Genomic DNA, 18112 nt, shown 5'->3' with positions numbered 1-18112 from the left:
GCCCTGGCAGGAACAGTGGGCTTGTGGCAGGACAAGTTTCTGCCTCTCCCTGTGCGGAGAGAATGAAGCCTGGCTGCTAAGGAGACACGAGCGGACGACTAGGGCAAACCCGCCTGCTCCACTCTGAGGAAAGAGTCTGGGCAGAAGGCAGGCCTGTCCTGTGTCTCTGGGCCCAAGAGGAGAGCAGCTCCTTGGCCACCTGTCCATAGGGCAGACGTGGGCATACCAGCAGGCTCCCGGCCCTGAACTCGCAGAAACAGCTCCTGGTGGAACGGGCAGTCAGATGTCATCTTGCTCCAGGATGTGGCAGCATTGGCGGAGGCAGGGGGTGTCCCGGAGAAGGAGGACAGTTATCCATGACTACCCATCGCAGGGCGTGGGCGGTGTGCTGTGATCCTGTCACGTCTCCTCTCGGCTCGTAAAGGCACTGGCCTAGTGCCCTGTCCACCTGAATGCCAGAGCTAAAAGGCAGGCCTTGCCCACGCCCGGAGATGGCATGGAACAGAGTGCCATCCTAGGCCATGCACGCTGCCGCAGGGTCGAGGCTGTGTCTGCTTCGTTCGTCTTGGCAGGGTGAACCCAGGGCACGAACATGAAGCCCGGGAAAGCAAGGCCCAAGAGGCACCAGCTCTCAGCAGCTATTCTTCTCTGACGCGACAGAGCAAACGCCCACAGCCTTGCTGAGGAAGCAGCAGCGAAGTGCGGTTCGCGCCATGCTGAAAACCTCTGTGAAAGCACAGCAGTCGCTGGGCAATCAGAGTCGGTTCTGTGGGCTGCTGGTGCTGCTTGTCTTTTAGGCTAGCTTTCGGAGCATGGTGGGAGAAATCCGCATAGAATGAAAACCTCGATGCCCAGGTATCCGATCTGGGAAAGCACTGCATTCTTTGGGAACTCAGAGTCGGGTCTGTGGGATGCTGCTGCTGCTTGCCTGAGCTAGTCTCCACAGCTCCTTGTATAAAACCCGCATAGAGCGAAATCCTCTTTTCAGGGCATCCCCTCTGGGAAAGCACAGCTTTCCTTGGAGTCTCAGGGTCGGGTCTGTGGGATGCTGCTAATGCTTGCCTGTGCTACTCTCCACAGCTCCTTGTATAAAACCCGCATAGTGCGAAATCCCCTTTTCCGGGGCATCTCCTCTGGGAAAGCACAGCTTTCCTTGGAAACTCAGAGTCAGGTCTGTGGGATGCTCCTACAGCTTGGCTGTGCTAGTCTCCACAGTACGTTGTATGAAAACCCGCATAGAGCGAAATCCTCTTTTTCCGGGGCATCCCCTCTGGGAAAGCACAGCATTCTTTGGGAACTCAAGCCAGGTCTGTGGGATGCTGCTGCTGCTTGCCTGAGCTATTCTCCACTGCACGTTGTAATATACCCTCATGGAGCGAAATGATCTTTGACCGGGCATCCCCTCTCTCTGAGGGAGAAACGTGCTTGCGCCTGTGGAAAGGGGCTTAAGGAAAGGGACACGTCTGTCACTGCGCTCCCGAGGACATGTCATGGGAAAGTGCAGCACACTGCTCGGGAATGAAGAGAAGGAGCCATTGGCCTTGCTGTCGGGACACGGTCGTGTAGCAGTAGAGCCTGCCCAAGCAGGAACAGCGGGCCTGTGGCAAGACAAGTGTGCCCCTCTCCCTGTGCGGAGAGAATGAATCCTGGCTGCTAAGGAGACAAGAGCGGACGACTAGGGCAGACGCGCCTGCTCCACTCTGAGGAAAGTGTCTGGGCGGAAGGCAGGCCTGTCCTGTGCCTCTGGACCGAAGGGGACAGCAGCTCCTTGGCCACCAGCCCATATGGCAGAAGTGGGCATACCAGCAGGGGCCCGGCCCTGTACTCGCAGAAACAGCTCCTGGAGGAACGGGCAGTCGGATGACATCTTGCTCCAGGATGTGGCAGCATTGGCGGAGGCAGGGTGTGACTCGGTGAAGCAGGACAGTTACCTATTACTCCCCATCACAGGGCGTGTATGGTGTGCTGTGAACATGTCATGTCACCTCTCGCTGGGGAAGGCACTGGCCTAGTGCCCTGTCCAACTGAACGCCAGAGCAAAAGGGCAGGCCTTGACCACGCCCGGAGATGGCATTGGAGCAGAGTGCCATCCTAGGCCACGCACTCTGCTGAAGGGTCGAGGCTATGTCTGCTTAGTTCAGCATGGCAGGGTGAACCCAGGGCGCGCACATGAAGCCCAGGAAACAAGGCCCAGAAGGCACCAGCTCTCCCGCAGCTATTCTTTCCTGACGCGACAGAGCGAACGCCCACAGCCTTGCTGAGGAAGGAGCAGCCATGTGCGGTTCGCGCCATGGTGAAAACCTCTGGGAAAACACAGCAGTCTCTCGGAATCAGAGTCGGTTCTGTGGGCTGCTGGTGCTGCTTGCCTTATCCTAGTATTTGTAGAACGGTGGGAGAAACCCACATAAAGCAAAAGCCTCTTTGCCCAGGCTTTCCTTCTGGCAAAACACAGCATTCTTTGTGAACTCAGAGTCGGGTCTGTGGGATGCTGCTGCTGCTGCTTGCCTGAGCTAGTCTCCACAGCTCCTTGTATAGAACCCGCATAGAGCGAAATCATCTTTCCCGGGGCATCCCCACTGTGAAAGCCCAGCTTTCATGGAAACTCAGAGTCTCTTCTCTTGGATGCTGCAAATGCTTGCCTGAGCTAGTCTCCACAGCTCCATGTATAAATCCCGCCTAGAGCGAAATCCTCTTTTTCCGGGGCAACCCGTCTGGGAAAGCACAGCTTTCTTTGGAAACTCAGAGTCGGGTCTGTGGGATGCTGCTAATGCTTTACTGAGCTAGTCCTCACAGCACGTTGTAAGAAACCCTCATGGAGCGAAATGATTATGACCCTGTAAACCCGCTGTCTGAGGGAGAATCGTGCTTGCACCTGTCCAAAGAGGCTTAAGGAAAGGGACACGTCTGTCACTGGGCTCTCGAGGAGCATATCATGGGAAAGTGCAGCAAACTCTCTGGGATGAAGAGAAGGGGCCATTGGCCTTGTTGTCTGGAAACTGTCTTGAAGCAGGAGAGCCTGCCCTGGCAGGAACAGTGGGCTTGTGGCAGGACAAGTTTCTGCCTCTCCCTGTGCGGAGAGAATGAAGCCTGGCTGCTAAGGAGACACGAGCGGACGACTAGGGCAAACCCGCCTGCTCCACTCTGAGGAAAGAGTCTGGGCAGAAGGCAGGCCTGTCCTGTGTCTCTGGGCCCAAGAGGAGAGCAGCTCCTTGGCCACCTGTCCATAGGGCAGACGTGGGCATACCAGCAGGCTCCCGGCCCTGAACTCGCAGAAACAGCTCCTGGTGGAACGGGCAGTCAGATGTCATCTTGCTCCAGGATGTGGCAGCATTGGCGGAGGCAGGGGGTGTCCCGGAGAAGGAGGACAGTTATCCATGACTACCCATCGCAGGGCGTGGGCGGTGTGCTGTGATCCTGTCACGTCTCCTCTCGGCTCGTAAAGGCACTGGCCTAGTGCCCTGTCCACCTGAATGCCAGAGCTAAAAGGCAGGCCTTGCCCACGCCCGGAGATGGCATGGAACAGAGTGCCATCCTAGGCCATGCACGCTGCCGCAGGGTCGAGGCTGTGTCTGCTTCGTTCGTCTTGGCAGGGTGAACCCAGGGCACGAACATGAAGCCCGGGAAAGCAAGGCCCAAGAGGCACCAGCTCTCAGCAGCTATTCTTCTCTGACGCGACAGAGCAAACGCCCACAGCCTTGCTGAGGAAGCAGCAGCGAAGTGCGGTTCGCGCCATGCTGAAAACCTCTGTGAAAGCACAGCAGTCGCTGGGCAATCAGAGTCGGTTCTGTGGGCTGCTGGTGCTGCTTGTCTTTTAGGCTAGCTTTCGGAGCATGGTGGGAGAAATCCGCATAGAATGAAAACCTCGATGCCCAGGTATCCGATCTGGGAAAGCACTGCATTCTTTGGGAACTCAGAGTCGGGTCTGTGGGATGCTGCTGCTGCTTGCCTGAGCTAGTCTCCACAGCTCCTTGTATAAAACCCGCATAGAGCGAAATCCTCTTTTCAGGGCATCCCCTCTGGGAAAGCACAGCTTTCCTTGGAGTCTCAGGGTCGGGTCTGTGGGATGCTGCTAATGCTTGCCTGTGCTACTCTCCACAGCTCCTTGTATAAAACCCGCATAGTGCGAAATCCCCTTTTCCGGGGCATCTCCTCTGGGAAAGCACAGCTTTCCTTGGAAACTCAGAGTCAGGTCTGTGGGATGCTCCTACAGCTTGGCTGTGCTAGTCTCCACAGTACGTTGTATGAAAACCCGCATAGAGCGAAATCCTCTTTTTCTGGGGCATCCCCTCTGGGAAAGCACAGCATTCTTTGGGAACTCAAGCCAGGTCTGTGGGATGCTGCTGCTGCTTGCCTGAGCTATTCTCCACTGCACGTTGTAATATACCCTCATGGAGCGAAATGATCTTTGACCGGGCATCCCCTCTCTCTGAGGGAGAAACGTGCTTGCGCCTGTGGAAAGGGGCTTAAGGAAAGGGACACGTCTGTCACTGCGCTCCCGAGGACATGTCATGGGAAAGTGCAGCACACTGCTCGGGAATGAAGAGAAGGAGCCATTGGCCTTGCTGTCGGGACACGGTCGTGTAGCAGTAGAGCCTGCCCAAGCAGGAACAGCGGGCCTGTGGCAAGACAAGTGTGCCCCTCTCCCTGTGCGGAGAGAATGAATCCTGGCTGCTAAGGAGACAAGAGCGGACGACTAGGGCAGACGCGCCTGCTCCACTCTGAGGAAAGTGTCTGGGCGGAAGGCAGGCCTGTCCTGTGCCTCTGGACCGAAGGGGACAGCAGCTCCTTGGCCACCAGCCCATATGGCAGAAGTGGGCATACCAGCAGGGGCCCGGCCCTGTACTCGCAGAAACAGCTCCTGGAGGAACGGGCAGTCGGATGACATCTTGCTCCAGGATGTGGCAGCATTGGCGGAGGCAGGGTGTGACTCGGTGAAGCAGGACAGTTACCTATTACTCCCCATCACAGGGCGTGTATGGTGTGCTGTGAACATGTCATGTCACCTCTCGCTGGGGAAGGCACTGGCCTAGTGCCCTGTCCAACTGAACGCCAGAGCAAAAGGGCAGGCCTTGACCACGCCCGGAGATGGCATTGGAGCAGAGTGCCATCCTAGGCCACGCACTCTGCTGAAGGGTCGAGGCTATGTCTGCTTAGTTCAGCATGGCAGGGTGAACCCAGGGCGCGCACATGAAGCCCAGGAAACAAGGCCCAGAAGGCACCAGCTCTCCCGCAGCTATTCTTTCCTGACGCGACAGAGCGAACGCCCACAGCCTTGCTGAGGAAGGAGCAGCCATGTGCGGTTCGCGCCATGGTGAAAACCTCTGGGAAAACACAGCAGTCTCTCGGAATCAGAGTCGGTTCTGTGGGCTGCTGGTGCTGCTTGCCTTATCCTAGTATTTGTACAACGGTGGGAGAAACCCACATAAAGCAAAAGCCTCTTTGCCCAGGCTTTCCTTCTGGCAAAACACAGCATTCTTTGTGAACTCAGAGTCGGGTCTGTGGGATGCTGCTGCTGCTGCTTGCCTGAGCTAGTCTCCACAGCTCCTTGTATAGAACCCGCATAGAGCGAAATCATCTTTCCCGGGGCATCCCCACTGTGAAAGCCCAGCTTTCATGGAAACTCAGAGTCTCTTCTCTTGGATGCTGCAAATGCTTGCCTGAGCTAGTCTCCACAGCTCCATGTATAAATCCCGCCTAGAGCGAAATCCTCTTTTTCCGGGGCAACCCGTCTGGGAAAGCACAGCTTTCTTTGGAAACTCAGAGTCGGGTCTGTGGGATGCTGCTAATGCTTTACTGAGCTAGTCCTCACAGCACGTTGTAAGAAACCCTCATGGAGCGAAATGATTATGACCCTGTAAACCCGCTGTCTGAGGGAGAATCGTGCTTGCACCTGTCCAAAGAGGCTTAAGGAAAGGGACACGTCTGTCACTGGGCTCTCGAGGAGCATATCATGGGAAAGTGCAGCAAACTCTCTGGGATGAAGAGAAGGGGCCATTGGCCTTGTTGTCTGGAAACTGTCTTGAAGCAGGAGAGCCTGCCCTGGCAGGAACAGTGGGCTTGTGGCAGGACAAGTTTCTGCCTCTCCCTGTGCGGAGAGAATGAAGCCTGGCTGCTAAGGAGACACGAGCGGACGACTAGGGCAAACCCGCCTGCTCCACTCTGAGGAAAGAGTCTGGGCAGAAGGCAGGCCTGTCCTGTGTCTCTGGGCCCAAGAGGAGAGCAGCTCCTTGGCCACCTGTCCATAGGGCAGACGTGGGCATACCAGCAGGCTCCCGGCCCTGAACTCGCAGAAACAGCTCCTGGTGGAACGGGCAGTCAGATGTCATCTTGCTCCAGGATGTGGCAGCATTGGCGGAGGCAGGGGGTGTCCCGGAGAAGGAGGACAGTTATCCATGACTACCCATCGCAGGGCGTGGGCGGTGTGCTGTGATCCTGTCACGTCTCCTCTCGGCTCGTAAAGGCACTGGCCTAGTGCCCTGTCCACCTGAATGCCAGAGCTAAAAGGCAGGCCTTGCCCACGCCCGGAGATGGCATGGAACAGAGTGCCATCCTAGGCCATGCACGCTGCCGCAGGGTCGAGGCTGTGTCTGCTTCGTTCGTCTTGGCAGGGTGAACCCAGGGCACGAACATGAAGCCCGGGAAAGCAAGGCCCAAGAGGCACCAGCTCTCAGCAGCTATTCTTCTCTGACGCGACAGAGCAAACGCCCACAGCCTTGCTGAGGAAGCAGCAGCGAAGTGCGGTTCGCGCCATGCTGAAAACCTCTGTGAAAGCACAGCAGTCGCTGGGCAATCAGAGTCGGTTCTGTGGGCTGCTGGTGCTGCTTGTCTTTTAGGCTAGCTTTCGGAGCATGGTGGGAGAAATCCGCATAGAATGAAAACCTCGATGCCCAGGTATCCGATCTGGGAAAGCACTGCATTCTTTGGGAACTCAGAGTCGGGTCTGTGGGATGCTGCTGCTGCTTGCCTGAGCTAGTCTCCACAGCTCCTTGTATAAAACCCGCATAGAGCGAAATCCTCTTTTCAGGGCATCCCCTCTGGGAAAGCACAGCTTTCCTTGGAGTCTCAGGGTCGGGTCTGTGGGATGCTGCTAATGCTTGCCTGTGCTACTCTCCACAGCTCCTTGTATAAAACCCGCATAGTGCGAAATCCCCTTTTCCGGGGCATCTCCTCTGGGAAAGCACAGCTTTCCTTGGAAACTCAGAGTCAGGTCTGTGGGATGCTCCTACAGCTTGGCTGTGCTAGTCTCCACAGTACGTTGTATGAAAACCCGCATAGAGCGAAATCCTCTTTTTCTGGGGCATCCCCTCTGGGAAAGCACAGCATTCTTTGGGAACTCAAGCCAGGTCTGTGGGATGCTGCTGCTGCTTGCCTGAGCTATTCTCCACTGCACGTTGTAATATACCCTCATGAAGCGAAATGATCTTTGACCGGGCATCCCCTCTCTCTGAGGGAGAAACGTGCTTGCGCCTGTGGAAAGGGGCTTAAGGAAAGGGACACGTCTGTCACTGCGCTCCCGAGGACATGTCATGGGAAAGTGCAGCACACTGCTCGGGAATGAAGAGAAGGAGCCATTGGCCTTGCTGTCGGGACACGGTCGTGTAGCAGTAGAGCCTGCCCAAGCAGGAACAGCGGGCCTGTGGCAAGACAAGTGTGCCCCTCTCCCTGTGCGGAGAGAATGACTCCTGGCTGCTAAGGAGACAAGAGCGGACGACTAGGGCAGACGCGCCTGCTCCACTCTGAGGAAAGTGTCTGGGCAGAAGGCAGGCCTGTCCTGTGCCTCTGGACCGAAGGGGACAGCAGCTCCTTGGCCACCAGCCCATATGGCAGAAGTGGGCATACCAGCAGGGGCCCGGCCCTGTACTCGCAGAAACAGCTCCTGGAGGAACGGGCAGTCGGATGACATCTTGCTCCAGGATGTGGCAGCATTGGCGGAGGCAGGGTGTGACTCGGTGAAGCAGGAGAGTTACCTATTACTCCCCATCACAGGGCGTGTATGGTGTGCTGTGAACATGTCATGTCACCTCTCGCTGGGGAAGGCACTGGCCTAGTGCCCTGTCCAACTGAACGCCAGAGCAAAAGGGCAGGCCTTGACCACGCCCGGAGATGGCATTGGAGCAGAGTGCCATCCTAGGCCACGCACTCTGCTGAAGGGTCGAGGCTATGTCTGCTTAGTTCAGCATGGCAGGGTGAACCCAGGGCGCGCACATGAAGCCCAGGAAACAAGGCCCAGAAGGCACCAGCTCTCCCGCAGCTATTCTTTCCTGACGCGACAGAGCGAACGCCCACAGCCTTGCTGAGGAAGGAGCAGCCATGTGCGGTTCGCGCCATGGTGAAAACCTCTGGGAAAACACAGCAGTCTCTCGGAATCAGAGTCGGTTCTGTGGGCTGCTGGTGCTGCTTGCCTTATCCTAGTATTTGTAGAACGGTGGGAGAAACCCACATAAAGCAAAAGCCTCTTTGCCCAGGCTTTCCTTCTGGCAAAACACAGCATTCTTTGTGAACTCAGAGTCGGGTCTGTGGGATGCTGCTGCTGCTGCTTGCCTGAGCTAGTCTCCACAGCTCCTTGTATAGAACCCGCATAGAGCGAAATCATCTTTCCCGGGGCATCCCCACTGTGAAAGCCCAGCTTTCATGGAAACTCAGAGTCTCTTCTCTTGGATGCTGCAAATGCTTGCCTGAGCTAGTCTCCACAGCTCCATGTATAAATCCCGCCTAGAGCGAAATCCTCTTTTTCCGGGGCAACCCGTCTGGGAAAGCACAGCTTTCTTTGGAAACTCAGAGTCGGGTCTGTGGGATGCTGCTAATGCTTTACTGAGCTAGTCCTCACAGCACGTTGTAAGAAACCCTCATGGAGCGAAATGATTATGACCCTGTAAACCCGCTGTCTGAGGGAGAATCGTGCTTGCACCTGTCCAAAGAGGCTTAAGGAAAGGGACACGTCTGTCACTGGGCTCTCGAGGAGCATATCATGGGAAAGTGCAGCAAACTCTCTGGGATGAAGAGAAGGGGCCATTGGCCTTGTTGTCTGGAAACTGTCTTGAAGCAGGAGAGCCTGCCCTGGCAGGAACAGTGGGCTTGTGGCAGGACAAGTTTCTGCCTCTCCCTGTGCGGAGAGAATGAAGCCTGGCTGCTAAGGAGACACGAGCGGACGACTAGGGCAAACCCGCCTGCTCCACTCTGAGGAAAGAGTCTGGGCAGAAGGCAGGCCTGTCCTGTGTCTCTGGGCCCAAGAGGAGAGCAGCTCCTTGGCCACCTGTCCATAGGGCAGACGTGGGCATACCAGCAGGCTCCCGGCCCTGAACTCGCAGAAACAGCTCCTGGTGGAACGGGCAGTCAGATGTCATCTTGCTCCAGGATGTGGCAGCATTGGCGGAGGCAGGGGGTGTCCCGGAGAAGGAGGACAGTTATCCATGACTACCCATCGCAGGGCGTGGGCGGTGTGCTGTGATCCTGTCACGTCTCCTCTCGGCTCGTAAAGGCACTGGCCTAGTGCCCTGTCCACCTGAATGCCAGAGCTAAAAGGCAGGCCTTGCCCACGCCCGGAGATGGCATGGAACAGAGTGCCATCCTAGGCCATGCACGCTGCCGCAGGGTCGAGGCTGTGTCTGCTTCGTTCGTCTTGGCAGGGTGAACCCAGGGCACGAACATGAAGCCCGGGAAAGCAAGGCCCAAGAGGCACCAGCTCTCAGCAGCTATTCTTCTCTGACGCGACAGAGCAAACGCCCACAGCCTTGCTGAGGAAGCAGCAGCGAAGTGCGGTTCGCGCCATGCTGAAAACCTCTGTGAAAGCACAGCAGTCGCTGGGCAATCAGAGTCGGTTCTGTGGGCTGCTGGTGCTGCTTGTCTTTTAGGCTAGCTTTCGGAGCATGGTGGGAGAAATCCGCATAGAATGAAAACCTCGATGCCCAGGTATCCGATCTGGGAAAGCACTGCATTCTTTGGGAACTCAGAGTCGGGTCTGTGGGATGCTGCTGCTGCTTGCCTGAGCTAGTCTCCACAGCTCCTTGTATAAAACCCGCATAGAGCGAAATCCTCTTTTCAGGGCATCCCCTCTGGGAAAGCACAGCTTTCCTTGGAGTCTCAGGGTCGGGTCTGTGGGATGCTGCTAATGCTTGCCTGTGCTACTCTCCACAGCTCCTTGTATAAAACCCGCATAGTGCGAAATCCCCTTTTCCGGGGCATCTCCTCTGGGAAAGCACAGCTTTCCTTGGAAACTCAGAGTCAGGTCTGTGGGATGCTCCTACAGCTTGGCTGTGCTAGTCTCCACAGTACGTTGTATGAAAACCCGCATAGAGCGAAATCCTCTTTTTCTGGGGCATCCCCTCTGGGAAAGCACAGCATTCTTTGGGAACTCAAGCCAGGTCTGTGGGATGCTGCTGCTGCTTGCCTGAGCTATTCTCCACTGCACGTTGTAATATACCCTCATGAAGCGAAATGATCTTTGACCGGGCATCCCCTCTCTCTGAGGGAGAAACGTGCTTGCGCCTGTGGAAAGGGGCTTAAGGAAAGGGACACGTCTGTCACTGCGCTCCCGAGGACATGTCATGGGAAAGTGCAGCACACTGCTCGGGAATGAAGAGAAGGAGCCATTGGCCTTGCTGTCGGGACACGGTCGTGTAGCAGTAGAGCCTGCCCAAGCAGGAACAGCGGGCCTGTGGCAAGACAAGTGTGCCCCTCTCCCTGTGCGGAGAGAATGACTCCTGGCTGCTAAGGAGACAAGAGCGGACGACTAGGGCAGACGTGCCTGCTCCACTCTGAGGAAAGTGTCTGGGCAGAAGGCAGGCCTGTCCTGTGCCTCTGGACCGAAGGGGACAGCAGCTCCTTGGCCACCAGCCCATATGGCAGAAGTGGGCATACCAGCAGGGGCCCGGCCCTGTACTCGCAGAAACAGCTCCTGGAGGAACGGGCAGTCGGATGACATCTTGCTCCAGGATGTGGCAGCATTGGCGGAGGCAGGGTGTGACTCGGTGAAGCAGGAGAGTTACCTATTACTCCCCATCACAGGGCGTGTATGGTGTGCTGTGAACATGTCATGTCACCTCTCGCTGGGGAAGGCACTGGCCTAGTGCCCTGTCCAACTGAACGCCAGAGCAAAAGGGCAGGCCTTGACCACGCCCGGAGATGGCATTGGAGCAGAGTGCCATCCTAGGCCACGCACTCTGCTGAAGGGTCGAGGCTATGTCTGCTTAGTTCAGCATGGCAGGGTGAACCCAGGGCGCGCACATGAAGCCCAGGAAACAAGGCCCAGAAGGCACCAGCTCTCCCGCAGCTATTCTTTCCTGACGCGACAGAGCGAACGCCCACAGCCTTGCTGAGGAAGGAGCAGCCATGTGCGGTTCGCGCCATGGTGAAAACCTCTGGGAAAACACAGCAGTCTCTCGGAATCAGAGTCGGTTCTGTGGGCTGCTGGTGCTGCTTGCCTTATCCTAGTATTTGTAGAACGGTGGGAGAAACCCACATAAAGCAAAAGCCTCTTTGCCCAGGCTTTCCTTCTGGCAAAACACAGCATTCTTTGTGAACTCAGAGTCGGGTCTGTGGGATGCTGCTGCTGCTGCTTGCCTGAGCTAGTCTCCACAGCTCCTTGTATAGAACCCGCATAGAGCGAAATCATCTTTCCCGGGGCATCCCCACTGTGAAAGCCCAGCTTTCATGGAAACTCAGAGTCTCTTCTCTTGGATGCTGCAAATGCTTGCCTGAGCTAGTCTCCACAGCTCCATGTATAAATCCCGCCTAGAGCGAAATCCTCTTTTTCCGGGGCAACCCGTCTGGGAAAGCACAGCTTTCTTTGGAAACTCAGAGTCGGGTCTGTGGGATGCTGCTAATGCTTTACTGAGCTAGTCCTCACAGCACGTTGTAAGAAACCCTCATGGAGCGAAATGATTATGACCCTGTAAACCCGCTGTCTGAGGGAGAATCGTGCTTGCACCTGTCCAAAGAGGCTTAAGGAAAGGGACACGTCTGTCACTGGGCTCTCGAGGAGCATATCATGGGAAAGTGCAGCAAACTCTCTGGGATGAAGAGAAGGGGCCATTGGCCTTGTTGTCTGGAAACTGTCTTGAAGCAGGAGAGCCTGCCCTGGCAGGAACAGTGGGCTTGTGGCAGGACAAGTTTCTGCCTCTCCCTGTGCGGAGAGAATGAAGCCTGGCTGCTAAGGAGACACGAGCGGACGACTAGGGCAAACCCGCCTGCTCCACTCTGAGGAAAGAGTCTGGGCAGAAGGCAGGCCTGTCCTGTGTCTCTGGGCCCAAGAGGAGAGCAGCTCCTTGGCCACCTGTCCATAGGGCAGACGTGGGCATACCAGCAGGCTCCCGGCCCTGAACTCGCAGAAACAGCTCCTGGTGGAACGGGCAGTCAGATGTCATCTTGCTCCAGGATGTGGCAGCATTGGCGGAGGCAGGGGGTGTCCCGGAGAAGGAGGACAGTTATCCATGACTACCCATCGCAGGGCGTGGGCGGTGTGCTGTGATCCTGTCACGTCTCCTCTCGGCTCGTAAAGGCACTGGCCTAGTGCCCTGTCCACCTGAATGCCAGAGCTAAAAGGCAGGCCTTGCCCACGCCCGGAGATGGCATGGAACAGAGTGCCATCCTAGGCCATGCACGCTGCCGCAGGGTCGAGGCTGTGTCTGCTTCGTTCGTCTTGGCAGGGTGAACCCAGGGCACGAACATGAAGCCCGGGAAAGCAAGGCCCAAGAGGCACCAGCTCTCAGCAGCTATTCTTCTCTGACGCGACAGAGCAAACGCCCACAGCCTTGCTGAGGAAGCAGCAGCGAAGTGCGGTTCGCGCCATGCTGAAAACCTCTGTGAAAGCACAGCAGTCGCTGGGCAATCAGAGTCGGTTCTGTGGGCTGCTGGTGCTGCTTGTCTTTTAGGCTAGCTTTCGGAGCATGGGGGGAGAAATCCGCATAGAATGAAAACCTCGATGCCCAGGTATCCGATCTGGGAAAGCACTGCATTCTTTGGGAACTCAGAGTCGGGTCTGTGGGATGCTGCTGCTGCTTGCCTGAGCTAGTCTCCACAGCTCCTTGTATAAAACCCGCATAGAGCGAAATCCTCTTTTCAGGGCATCCCCTCTGGGAAAGCACAGCTTTCCTTGGAGTCTCAGGGTCGGGTCTGTGGGATGCTGCTAATGCTTGCCTGTGCTACTCTCCACAGCTCCTTGTATAAAACCCGCATAGTGCGAAATCCCCTTTTCCGGGGCATCTCCTCTGGGAAAGCACAGCTTTCCTTGGAAACTCAGAGTCAGGTCTGTGGGATGCTCCTACAGCTTGGCTGTGCTAGTCTCCACAGTACGTTGTATGAAAACCCGCATAGAGCGAAATCCTCTTTTTCTGGGGCATCCCCTCTGGGAAAGCACAGCATTCTTTGGGAACTCAAGCCAGGTCTGTGGGATGCTGCTGCTGCTTGCCTGAGCTATTCTCCACTGCACGTTGTAATATACCCTCATGGAGCGAAATGATCTTTGACCGGGCATCCCCTCTCTCTGAGGGAGAAACGTGCTTGCGCCTGTGGAAAGGGGCTTAAGGAAAGGGACACGTCTGTCACTGCGCTCCCGAGGACATGTCATGGGAAAGTGCAGCACACTGCTCGGGAATGAAGAGAAGGAGCCATTGGCCTTGCTGTCGGGACACGGTCGTGTAGCAGTAGAGCCTGCCCAAGCAGGAACAGCGGGCCTGTGGCAAGACAAGTGTGCCCCTCTCCCTGTGCGGAGAGAATGACTCCTGGCTGCTAAGGAGACAAGAGCGGACGACTAGGGCAGACGCGCCTGCTCCACTCTGAGGAAAGTGTCTGGGCAGAAGGCAGGCCTGTCCTGTGCCTCTGGACCGAAGGGGACAGCAGCTCCTTGGCCACCAGCCCATATGGCAGAAGTGGGCATACCAGCAGGGGCCCGGCCCTGTACTCGCAGAAACAGCTCCTGGAGGAACGGGCAGTCGGATGACATCTTGCTCCAGGATGTGGCAGCATTGGCGGAGGCAGGGTGTGACTCGGTGAAGCAGGAGAGTTACCTATTACTCCCCATCACAGGGCGTGTATGGTGTGCTGTGAACATGTCATGTCACCTCTCGCTGGGGAAGGCACTGGCCTAGTGCCCTGTCCAACTGAACGCCAGAGCAAAAGGGCAGGCCTTGACCACGCCCGGAGATGGCATTGGAGCAGAGTGCCATCCTAGGCCACGCACTCTGCTGAAGGGTCGAGGCTATGTCTGCTTAGTTCAGCATGGCAGGGTGAACCCAGGGCGCGCACATGAAGCCCAGGAAACAAGGCCCAGAAGGCACCAGCTCTCCCGCAGCTATTCTTTCCTGACGCGACAGAGCGAACGCCCACAGCCTTGCTGAGGAAGGAGCAGCCATGTGCGGTTCGCGCCATGGTGAAAACCTCTGGGAAAACACAGCAGTCTCTCGGAATCAGAGTCGGTTCTGTGGGCTGCTGGTGCTGCTTGCCTTATCCTAGTATTTGTAGAACGGTGGGAGAAACCCACATAAAGCAAAAGCCTCTTTGCCCAGGCTTTCCTTCTGGCAAAACACAGCATTCTTTGTGAACTCAGAGTCGGGTCTGTGGGATGCTGCTGCTGCTGCTTGCCTGAGCTAGTCTCCACAGCTCCTTGTATAGAACCCGCATAGAGCGAAATCATCTTTCCCGGGGCATCCCCACTGTGAAAGCCCAGCTTTCATGGAAACTCAGAGTCTCTTCTCTTGGATGCTGCAAATGCTTGCCTGAGCTAGTCTCCACAGCTCCATGTATAAATCCCGCCTAGAGCGAAATCCTCTTTTTCCGGGGCAACCCGTCTGGGAAAGCACAGCTTTCTTTGGAAACTCAGAGTCGGGTCTGTGGGATGCTGCTAATGCTTTACTGAGCTAGTCCTCACAGCACGTTGTAATAAACCCTCATGGAGCGAAATGATTATGACCCTGTAAACCCGCTGTCTGAGGGAGAATCGTGCTTGCACCTGTCCAAAGAGGCTTAAGGAAAGGGACACGTCTGTCACTGGGCTCTCGAGGAGCATATCATGGGAAAGTGCAGCAAACTCTCTGGGATGAAGAGAAGGGGCCATTGGCCTTGTTGTCTGGAAACTGTCTTGAAGCAGGAGAGCCTGCCCTGGCAGGAACAGTGGGCTTGTGGCAGGACAAGTTTCTGCCTCTCCCTGTGCGGAGAGAATGAAGCCTGGCTGCTAAGGAGACACGAGCGGACGACTAGGGCAAACCCGCCTGCTCCACTCTGAGGAAAGAGTCTGGGCAGAAGGCAGGCCTGTCCTGTGTCTCTGGGCCCAAGAGGAGAGCAGCTCCTTGGCCACCTGTCCATAGGGCAGACGTGGGCATACCAGCAGGCTCCCGGCCCTGAACTCGCAGAAACAGCTCCTGGTGGAACGGGCAGTCAGATGTCATCTTGCTCCAGGATGTGGCAGCATTGGCGGAGGCAGGGGGTGTCCCGGAGAAGGAGGACAGTTATCCATGACTACCCATCGCAGGGCGTGGGCGGTGTGCTGTGATCCTGTCACGTCTCCTCTCGGCTCGTAAAGGCACTGGCCTAGTGCCCTGTCCACCTGAATGCCAGAGCTAAAAGGCAGGCCTTGCCCACGCCCGGAGATGGCATGGAACAGAGTGCCATCCTAGGCCATGCACGCTGCCGCAGGGTCGAGGCTGTGTCTGCTTCGTTCGTCTTGGCAGGGTGAACCCAGGGCACGAACATGAAGCCCGGGAAAGCAAGGCCCAAGAGGCACCAGCTCTCAGCAGCTATTCTTCTCTGACGCGACAGAGCAAACGCCCACAGCCTTGCTGAGGAAGCAGCAGCGAAGTGCGGTTCGCGCCATGCTGAAAACCTCTGTGAAAGCACAGCAGTCGCTGGGCAATCAGAGTCGGTTCTGTGGGCTGCTGGTGCTGCTTGTCTTTTAGGCTAGCTTTCGGAGCATGGTGGGAGAAATCCGCATAGAATGAAAACCTCGATGCCCAGGTATCCGATCTGGGAAAGCACTGCATTCTTTGGGAACTCAGAGTCGGGTCTGTGGGATGCTGCTGCTGCTTGCCTGAGCTAGTCTCCACAGCTCCTTGTATAAAACCCGCATAGAGCGAAATCCTCTTTTCAGGGCATCCCCTCTGGGAAAGCACAGCTTTCCTTGGAGTCTCAGGGTCGGGTCTGTGGGATGCTGCTAATGCTTGCCTGTGCTACTCTCCACAGCTCCTTGTATAAAACCCGCATAGTGCGAAATCCCCTTTTCCGGGGCATCTCCTCTGGGAAAGCACAGCTTTCCTTGGAAACTCAGAGTCAGGTCTGTGGGATGCTCCTACAGCTTGGCTGTGCTAGTCTCCACAGTACGTTGTATGAAAACCCGCATAGAGCGAAATCCTCTTTTTCCGGGGCATCCCCTCTGGGAAAGCACAGCATTCTTTGGGAACTCAAGCCAGGTCTGTGGGATGCTGCTGCTGCTTGCCTGAGCTATTCTCCACTGCACGTTGTAATATACCCTCATGGAGCGAAATGATCTTTGACCGGGCATCCCCTCTCTCTGAGGGAGAAACGTGCTTGCGCCTGTGGAAAGGGGCTTAAGGAAAGGGACACGTCTGTCACTGCGCTCCCGAGGACATGTCATGGGAAAGTGCAGCACACTGCTCGGGAATGAAGAGAAGGAGCCATTGGCCTTGCTGTCGGGACACGGTCGTGTAGCAGTAGAGCCTGCCCAAGCAGGAACAGCGGGCCTGTGGCAAGACAAGTGTGCCCCTCTCCCTGTGCGGAGAGAATGACTCCTGGCTGCTAAGGAGACAAGAGCGGACGACTAGGGCAGACGCGCCTGCTCCACTCTGAGCAAAGTGTCTGGGCAGAAGGCAGGCCTGTCCTGTGCCTCTGGACCGAAGGGGACAGCAGCTCCTTGGCCACCAGCCCATATGGCAGAAGTGGGCATACCAGCAGGGGCCCGGCCCTGTACTCGCAGAAACAGCTCCTGGAGGAACGGGCAGTCGGATGACATCTTGCTCCAGGATGTGGCAGCATTGGCGGAGGCAGGGTGTGACTCGGTGAAGCAGGAGAGTTACCTATTACTCCCCATCACAGGGCGTGTATGGTGTGCTGTGAACATGTCATGTCACCTCTCGCTGGGGAAGGCACTGGCCTAGTGCCCTGTCCAACTGAACGCCAGAGCAAAAGGGCAGGCCTTGACCACGCCCGGAGATGGCATTGGAGCAGAGTGCCATCCTAGGCCACGCACTCTGCTGAAGGGTCGAGGCTATGTCTGCTTAGTTCAGCATGGCAGGGTGAACCCAGGGCGCGCACATGAAGCCCAGGAAACAAGGCCCAGAAGGCACCAGCTCTCCCGCAGCTATTCTTTCCTGACGCGACAGAGCGAACGCCCACAGCCTTGCTGAGGAAGGAGCAGCCATGTGCGGTTCGCGCCATGGTGAAAACCTCTGGGAAAACACAGCAGTCTCTCGGAATCAGAGTCGGTTCTGTGGGCTGCTGGTGCTGCTTGCCTTATCCTAGTATTTGTAGAACGGTGGGAGAAACCCACATAAAGCAAAAGCCTCTTTGCCCAGGCTTTCCTTCTGGCAAAACACAGCATTCTTTGTGAACTCAGAGTCGGGTCTGTGGGATGCTGCTGCTGCTGCTTGCCTGAGCTAGTCTCCACAGCTCCTTGTATAGAACCCGCATAGAGCGAAATCATCTTTCCCGGGGCATCCCCACTGTGAAAGCCCAGCTTTCATGGAAACTCAGAGTCTCTTCTCTTGGATGCTGCAAATGCTTGCCTGAGCTAGTCTCCACAGCTCCATGTATAAATCCCGCCTAGAGCGAAATCCTCTTTTTCCGGGGCAACCCGTCTGGGAAAGCACAGCTTTCTTTGGAAACTCAGAGTCGGGTCTGTGGGATGCTGCTAATGCTTTACTGAGCTAGTCCTCACAGCACGTTGTAATAAACCCTCATGGAGCGAAATGATTATGACCCTGTAAACCCGCTGTCTGAGGGAGAATCGTGCTTGCACCTGTCCAAAGAGGCTTAAGGAAAGGGACACGTCTGTCACTGGGCTCTCGAGGAGCATATCATGGGAAAGTGCAGCAAACTCTCTGGGATGAAGAGAAGGGGCCATTGGCCTTGTTGTCTGGAAACTGTCTTGAAGCAGGAGAGCCTGCCC

The sequence above is a fragment of the Neovison vison genome, chromosome 6 (genome assembly GCF_020171115.1).
Source record: "Neovison vison isolate M4711 chromosome 6, ASM_NN_V1, whole genome shotgun sequence".
Taxonomy (NCBI): domain Eukaryota; kingdom Metazoa; phylum Chordata; class Mammalia; order Carnivora; family Mustelidae; genus Neogale; species Neogale vison.
This window is presented reverse-complemented; position numbering follows the sequence as displayed.